Here is a 9,165-nt window from a genome sequence, read left to right as displayed (position 1 = left end):
ATATATATATATATATATATATATATATATATATATATATATATACACTCTGTTGGCATGTTTATCAAGTTGATTTTTGAACAACTCAAATCATTTTATTCAAATTTGAAACTAAACATGAATTCGAACCGGATTTAAATTAATCAAATTCAAATATGTGGATTAATGAACACGCTTAATTTCCTAAGAGTTAATATTAAGAAATATTTGATAATCATATAAACGCATACGGTTCATGTGTTCATCGCTGTGCAATTTATCTTTCTGAAACTTCTAGCAAAAAGTTGGCACATATGTATGCACATTAATTGGCGTATATTTATGTGTGTATTTTACAATTATAGAAATGTGTATGGTGCATTTTTATGTATTATCCACTAATTCATTCTAATAGTAACAACGTATTAATTGAATGTTTGTTGTTTTGTTTTTTCAAGCAAATTTTTACTATCATCATTTATTTCAAATCTATTTTTGTGATCGTGAAGATGGTGGTTGTGCACCCAATGCTATGCACAACGGTCATGTGCAACAATGCGTGCACCGCAAACTCTGCGTCACTTTTGACAATGAAATTCGTTGTTCATTATGTGTGATTGATACTATACTATAATTGGAGACAAGAAAATAAAATACCCAATCAAATGAATTATTCAAGTAACAACGTGAGGCAATATACTTTCAACTTGCACACATATTGTCTGATTAGAAAGTAATATTTTTCTATATAAAACCTTACATGTTTCTTTGTTTAGTTTAATTGCCATCAGGCCATCACATAGAACTGTAAAACTCCCCGTTTCCTTGCATCTGGTCATCCCCCCATTTTACTATCATCGTTAGCCTTCACGTTATGGCGCAAAGAACACAAGTAGAAGGCGAGTATTCAAAACCCCATAACAGTCAGCATATTAAACCTCAAATAAAACATAACAAAACGTTTTTATAATAAACATTTCCCTAAACAGAAAAAACAATAATATATGAAGATAAGGGTGGTTAATTTGCTTGATCTCACGTCGGTGGGCTTGAAGGAGATCGAGGATAATAATAATAAGTTGGTAATTTTATTTATAATTTATTATATTGGATTCATTTTTATAGTTTATGTTATTTAGTTTGTTTATGATTCGAAGTCATATGTATATGTGTTTCAAGGTACCATATAAACATGACAATGGCATATTATTTCGTTGTTGTCATTGTTTTGTAGGCAAGGGATAAAACAAACAGAAAAGAACGTTTTGTAGAAACTTACCTATTTTTTATCTAATATGATGAAACTAAAACATTCATAATCAGTATCCCGCCGCAACGCAAGGGTTGCGTCAACTCGTTCCGAATACAATCTCCATCTAGAATATTTCATCTTCGATTAAATCTTTAATTAAGATATAGTTAATACTTAACCTTCAAGAACGGATAAAAAAAACGTTATAAACAAGTTTATAATTTATATATTTATATGCAAGTTTCAATTCCAAATGAGCTATCAATTAAACAAGTTTACAATTTAGTATATTTATCAGGGGCGGACTTATGCTTGGCTCAAGGTGGGCGGGCGCACCCTCGGGAAAAAAAAAATTTAGTGCTAAGTTTTGTCGAAAATCCCGTCCGCACCCTTTGAAATTTTTTGTCCGCACCCCATGGAATTTTCTGTCCGCACCCATTGGAATTTTTCGTCAGCACCCCTTAGGTAAAAAGTGTTATCAATTTATAGTTTAAATTTTTTTTAGTAAACTCTTATTTTTTTTTTTTAAACACTACCTAAACTATATACCTTTTAATACCTAAATAACTAAACCCAAATACCCAATACCTCACTACTAAGTCTTAGCCCAATAAACAAACCCAACAAATCAACAATATTTCAAACTAAAATAGAATAAACAAGCCCAAAACCCTTACATATTCTCTCCCGCTCTCTATCCTCCCTGCACGCACGCCAGCGATCAAAACATCAGCGACAAGAGCAGCCGCATACCACCGTAATCAGTCATCATATCACTGCCGATCGAACACGGGTAAGTTTCTTTGTTATTTTTGATGATTTTTGGTTGATTTTTTGATGATTTTGGTTGATTTTTGGTGGGGTGGGACGGAATCGATAGCCACCGGAAGTGATTTTTCGATGGCAGGAGACATGTGCTTCTTGTTAGTGATGATATTTGATTTTGTGGTGGGTTATATATTTATATTTTGTTAGTGATGATGATGATATTGTCTTTTTGTGGTGGGTTATACGATCAGACCTGATGTTTGGGGTTTTTTTTAAAGGTGTATATGATGTTTAGATGATTTTTAGTGTGATTTTCATTATGATTTCTAGGGCTTGAATACTTGATACATTATGTAATATGTTATGGAGCCATGAACTTATAGATCAATTTGTTTGTGATAGCCGATAGGAACCATGAGTAGGGACGTTATGGCGCGATTTCTAAAGAGGAAAGTTGATACATCTTCCGAATTCGTTGATGTGGATTTTCAAATTCAAGAATTTGGGAACCGTTTTAACGAGGTAAATTTAGTTTGATATTCTTTTGTTTTACATGACCCGACCCGACTCGAACCGACCCGATACGAACCAATTCTTTTTACTTATATAACTTGGGGCCTAAAATTTTTAAAAATGTTTCGCACCCCCATGAAAAAATTCCTGGGTCCACCACTGATATTTATATGCCATTTTCAATTCCAAACGAGCTGTCTATATCACCATAAAAACTACGTAACAAATTTCGCTAGTCACTTTATTTTCACAATTTTTGGATTAAAATAAAAAATTACAATACCTAATCCATGCTTTACATTTTCTTTTCGCGTATATGTGAAATTTATCAATTTTCAGCATTTTTTTTAAATGAACAGGTTTATATATATATATATATATATATATATTAAAATGATATTTAAAATTAAATTGGTTGGTAAAATTTTTCATAATTTTAATGACCGTTACATGAATAAACGAATCTATACATATAATAAAGTAAATTGATGGGGGACACATGTCATTCAATTCAATATAGATATTTATTTCTTTGTTTTCCCGCCTTTATCTTCTACTTAGTTTTATATAATTAATTTTTAATTAAAACTTTATCTTCTACTTAATTATGGATAATTATTATTAATTAATTTTAGATAATTAGTTTTTTAATCAAAACCTTTATCTTCTACTTAATTATGGATAATTATTATTAATTAAAGTTATTATTATATCGTTATCTAAATAAAACATCAATATCTATTGGCTACGCGTAAAGATATTATAAGACGTATGGTTATGGTGTGTTGTTGGCGTATTTGGCGGGCTAGAAATGACGTTGTCTTTAATCATAGGAGGAGCAATGTGGTGGAGGTTGTGGCCGAGGTTAAAGCGTTCGGTTTCCTTTGGTTTTCGAATAGGCATAAAGATTTTGTTAAGGATTGGAAAGGTTGGAGTAATGTAATGTTATTGTAAGTTTGCGGCCTCTTCTCTCCTCCTTGGAGAGTTGTCGGTGTTTTGGTCAAAAATTACCAAAGCAATTATGTGATCAAATTAGTTTGTGAGGTAGTGTGCTAATGATGTTTGCAATAAATATATTGAGTTGATTGCTTTAAAAAAACAGTTTTAGGATATAGCCCGAGGATATCAGACTATATCAATAATCAAACAATGAGCAAAAATAGTAAAGGTTGACACGAGATGTACGAGGAAAGCCCTTGATCAATCTAGATCTCCGGCATAAAACCTCGTGAGCTGACAATCGTCGGCTGCCTTGTTCTTCTTATTACTTCGAAATTCAGGATACAGTGCAGGATAATGCTCGGATCTCTACTAAGTGTTACAATGATTGCAAGTGATGAGTGTTAGTGTGTGTTTGCAGCGAGAAATGAGAGTGTGTGAATGTGAGAGCTCGAAAGTGTCCCTTTCCTATGATCTGGCCATCCATATTTATAGTTACAAGAATTAACTAACTATGCTAAAAATCCGGGATTCTAAGAATATTCCCCTATTATTCTGGGATACTGAGAATACTCCCTTCTGAACGTTGGGGGGCTGTTTCAACTCGTTCTCCATGTGCATATTAACTATAAATCCGGGATTTAAGCTCCTATAACCGTTACAACATTAATAGCATTGACCAGCATCCGTAACTCCCATAAAATACGCCTTTCTTCAATGCTGACCGTTACAAGAGCTGTTCTTCCGCCATCAACGTCCTTATCCTAACCAATTTGAGCGGGTCTTCAGGATGACTTGGTCTTCATGAACGTTAGTCCCTTGTAACCAATGTTTACAAGCAAATTGTTAGTAATAGTCAGGATACTGCCTCAGGATGTTACCAATATCCTGGTCCGGTATCCTGGTCGTAATCAGCTATCATAAAATCAAGATATAGTGTCAGGATATGGGCTCAAAATTTCACCCATAACAGTCGGTTTTTGCATTTTGTTAATGAAGTTCACCTTTCAAAAAAAATCTATTTATATTTATCTATATTTATATCTATCTATCTATCTTTTTTTTTGAAGGTTAAACTTTTATAAAACACAAGGACACTATCTCCAAGACGGAGATAGCGACCCAAAGCAAATTACATCAACTTGAAATTACACCATTTATCCCAACCTACCGTATCCTTTTTAAATATATATATCTATACCACAAAAAACCAATAACTTTAACATCAGACACAATTTCCACGACCTTAGCCCTTTTGTTTTGGAAGATGATCTCATTTCTCCACTTCCAAATCCGCTAACATGTAATAATAATAACCCCATATAATATCGTCTTCTTCAAAGGAGTTGTGGGGATGCTATTATGTAACTCTAGAAGATCTTTAACTGAAAACCCATATACTCGGAATACCACACCATTTAGAAATCAAGTGCCACACATCGGCCACCATACCACAAGTCGTAAACAAATGCTCCGAGGTTTCTTCTCCATCATCACAGAACCGACAAATACAATTTTCTCCTATTATATTCCTCCTCTGTAATGCACCTTTAGTCGGTAACCTATCCATTTCAGCTCGCCACATAAAATTGTTACACTCTTTCAGGATCCATTTACACAATCTAAAAATGAACCTTCCATTCGAATCGCATTTACCCGCTAACCACTCTTTAGCCGATGTGACCGAGAAGGTATTTTCATTCTTATATCTCCATTTCCAAACATCTTGGTCACAGTTAAGTAATCTTCCTTGTAATAATCTCTCACAATCCTCCGTTTCCTTTATCTCAGATCCGGATGAAGGCCACCTATTCCAATGCCAAGCTATAATAAAATCCTCTCCATCCTTGACATATCGATCGGCCACTTTACACATTTTATCCTTCTCAAGTTTAAATAATTGAGGAAACTTATACTTGAGCGGCTCCTCACCACACCAATAGTCCAACCAAAATCGAACATGAGCCCCATTTCCCACACTGCCAAAAAACAAGCGATCCAAATCAACACCTTCCACCCTTAACTTGGCACCAAACGAACTAATATTCTTCCAAACTCCCATTATCGCCTTATTAAATAAAACCATCTCCCATTTACGCACGGACCCATGAATGGCATCAATAGTTTTCCTCCACAATGACTTCGGCTCAATCTATCTATCTATCTAATCTCTCTATCTCTCTATCTCTCTATCTATCTATCTAATATTCGTAATTCTAATAAAGAATTTCAATTAATGTCACATGACATTTTCTCTCTTAACCTAAAAAAAATTATTTATATTTACTTTTTTAACAATTAACTAATACATATATATCACTTATCTTTATCACTAATAATAAAATTAATTAATAAATTATTGAAAATATTTAATTAATAAAAAGTGTTGAAAAGGTTTAATAAGTTACAGATCATTACATAGGTTTACGTAGTATCTGAAAGTTTACATATTTATAATATTTACTCACAAATATTAATGTATCAATATAACACAATGAGAAATAAATATATTTAATTAAAATGTGTTTTTAATTGTAATAAAATTCAATGGCCTCATCATATATTACAACTAAAAATAATTAACTCTTTAATAAATAATTAAAGAAGTTTACCCTTTTTAATAATTAACTAATTAACGATTTTAAATAATGTCCCGTGCAATACAGGGTTTGTAATTTGTAATTCACATGTAATAACTAATTCAAAAAATTATAATTTATATTTTTCTTTTTTGATATTCAACCTCTGTAATATACGGGTTTTTGAAGAATGTTATGTATCACTCACTTAGGCTAGAGGGTATGGTGATGGTCCTCCAAGGGAGGATGATCCGCCACGTAGGCGCCACGTTATAGTCCTCCCAAGATGGTCCATCCCACAAAACTAGAAGGTATGGGAGGATGGTCCTAGATGATCCTACCCCACAAAACTATGTACAAGTATTAATGCCTAATGTACAAATCCCATTCACAAACAAACAAACAAAGCTGGGCCCACCATTTGGATCGTCCTGAACGTCCATATCTTGACGTTGAAGACGGGGACCGGGGGGGGGGGGGATGGGTCGACGCCGGACCGAGACGGAGGTGGGGGACGCTGCCATACTGTGCTGCCATATATATTAGTAACAACACACTAATCTACTTATTTATTTATCAATCCCATAATAATTATAAGCAATAAATTAATGATTATTATATTTTCTTAAAACTATTTGTTTACGATAATATTTATTTATTCAACCCGTGTAGCACACGGGTTTTAACCTAGTATATAAAAATATTTATGTTTTGTTTAAAAAAGTCGTATAACTATGCACCTATATGTATTTATTTTTTAAGATACAACTGTCGTGAATCCAAGGGACATGGAGTAATGAATATTTGATGAAATCAAAAAATTTAATGTTGCATTTGCAAGGTATGGATAATTTGGACAATAATATCATTTGATTAATTATTTAAATATATTCTTCCAACTGGACAGTTTGGCATTACCTTCTCCAAACTACCAACATGCAACCTTTCTTTATTACACATTTAGTATTGTTTTTAACCGAACTTCCAATCCAATGAACTTATCCGAACAAATTTAAAAGAATAAGTGTCGTTTTTAAATGAATACATCGACTACATTAATTAAATTAATATGTATACCCAATATATTTTAGGGGAATTGACCTATAATAATTTCAAATAGACGTCATTGGCCATGTCAGCAGTGACGGAACTAAAAGAAAAACTCAGGGGTATCCCAATTTTTTTACTGTACAAGCGAACATTAAATTTTTTGGCTTGGTTCGGGTTGGTTCCTAACGTAAGTTTTTGTATCTTTTGACATGTACTAATATTTCATCACGGACTTTAATTTAGTATATTTGTTAAAGTGTTTGAGGTTTTCTAATACAAAATAATGTCGACATCAAAGCATTTTTATACGGCGATAAGCGTTATCCGGTATTTACATAGTTTAAAAAATAGATGATTTATAATAAAAGATTGTTATAAGTAGTGAGCTTTAAATCAAACAAAATAAAAAATTTAATAAACTAATACGTAATAAGTTGATTAAATAATAAATAATATATTGATTAATAAACTAATAGATATGTTATTAAATACTAATAGATAACTAATTGAATAATAATATGTAAAAAGTGAAATTGTAATTGTAAATTATAACTAAAACTAATATTAAAAAATAAAAATAGGGAAACAATGATAAGTTATTGAACCCACGTGGGCTACAGCCCACTTTCCAAATTCCAAGAGAAGGAAAAAATTCAAATAATAATTGCTAATCTTTTGGTTTTAAAACAAAAAAAGGGAGTGTCTTCTTTCTTGTTAGTCTCTCTACAACTATCGCGAAGATCTCATCACTCTTTATATTATTTCATTTTTCTTCTTTATCTCTCACTAGTATTATGTTTAGGGGTATCCTAACAATTGCTTAGTGGTATTCAAATACATAAAACCGAAAAGCACAATATTTTTTTGTATTTCGCCAAGAAAGTTGAGGGGCATCCCGGGCAACCCCTCATCTCCTTGTAGATCCGCCCCTGCATGTCAGTCACACATTTGAATATTCTCGATGCAGTCCCAGCTTTCACTTATTTTTCCTCCACCGGTCCTTAGTTAAATTTTACATCAGTAGACTCGTATCCTCTTTCTGATCCAAAGCCGTAATACGTTAGCTTGTAATTCAGAAAAAAAAACTTAACTCCTTTAAAATTTTTAATTGAAGACCAGCTGAGGAAAAATAGGTGAAAGGTGGGACTGGCATGGAGAATATTCAAAGGTGAGACTGATAATGACTAATAACATCTAGTTGAGATTATTACAGGCCAGTTCCCCTGTATTTTATATCAATTTACTTAATGACTATGAATTTGGATAAAGATTGCACATTTGCTATTTACATTTAGAAGTATAAAACAACTTATTGTTATACATATAAAACAAGTTTGTATATAGATTGTTCATTTGTTAACAAGGGCGGACCTAGGTGTTGGCGTGGGTGGGTGGGCGTACCCTTTATTTTTTTTTTTGTGTGTGTATTTTATATGAAAAAAAATTAGTGTATTTTTAGATTGCTCGATTTGGCTGTTTAACTCATTTGATTGAATATGTTAACCGGTGAATACATTTAGTTAAACACATTGACACGTCAAACAGTTAACATATTTATTACAACCACCTTCCAACCCATTTAAGACTATGGGGTATGGGGCTTGGGTTGGGGGAAAACGCCCAAGCCACCACCTCGGGTGGGCTTGGGTTGAGGCGTGGCCCTTGGGGCTTGGGTTTGAAGCCGGGCGTGGGGCGGGCCTGAGATTCGATGTGGCGGCCTCCTATTCGCTCTCCACTGCCATGTCATAGCGGGTTTGAATTTTAAATTTCAACCGGTTTGAATTTTAAATTTCAACCGGTTTGAATTTTAAATTTCAACCGTTTCCAAGCCAAGCGGTCACCCCAACCCCCAACATCCCCTATAAATGTAACCGGGTGGCGGTGGCGAACATTGAGTTTCGAGGCAAGGAGCGAAAGGCGTTCGACAAGTTCGCCCTTTTTGAAATTTACCTAACGCTCTAGTTTTTTTATTTTGTAATTTTTAGGAATTATGTAATTTTTAGGATTATGTAATTTATACAAATTTAATAAAATTTTAGGTTTTTTTTTTATAAATGTTGTGTGAAATTTTTAAATTTTTTTTAA

This window comes from Helianthus annuus, chromosome 9 (genome assembly GCF_002127325.2).
Source record: "Helianthus annuus cultivar XRQ/B chromosome 9, HanXRQr2.0-SUNRISE, whole genome shotgun sequence".
Taxonomy (NCBI): Eukaryota; Viridiplantae; Streptophyta; class Magnoliopsida; order Asterales; family Asteraceae; genus Helianthus; species Helianthus annuus.
Note: the sequence above shows the minus strand (reverse complement) of the source record.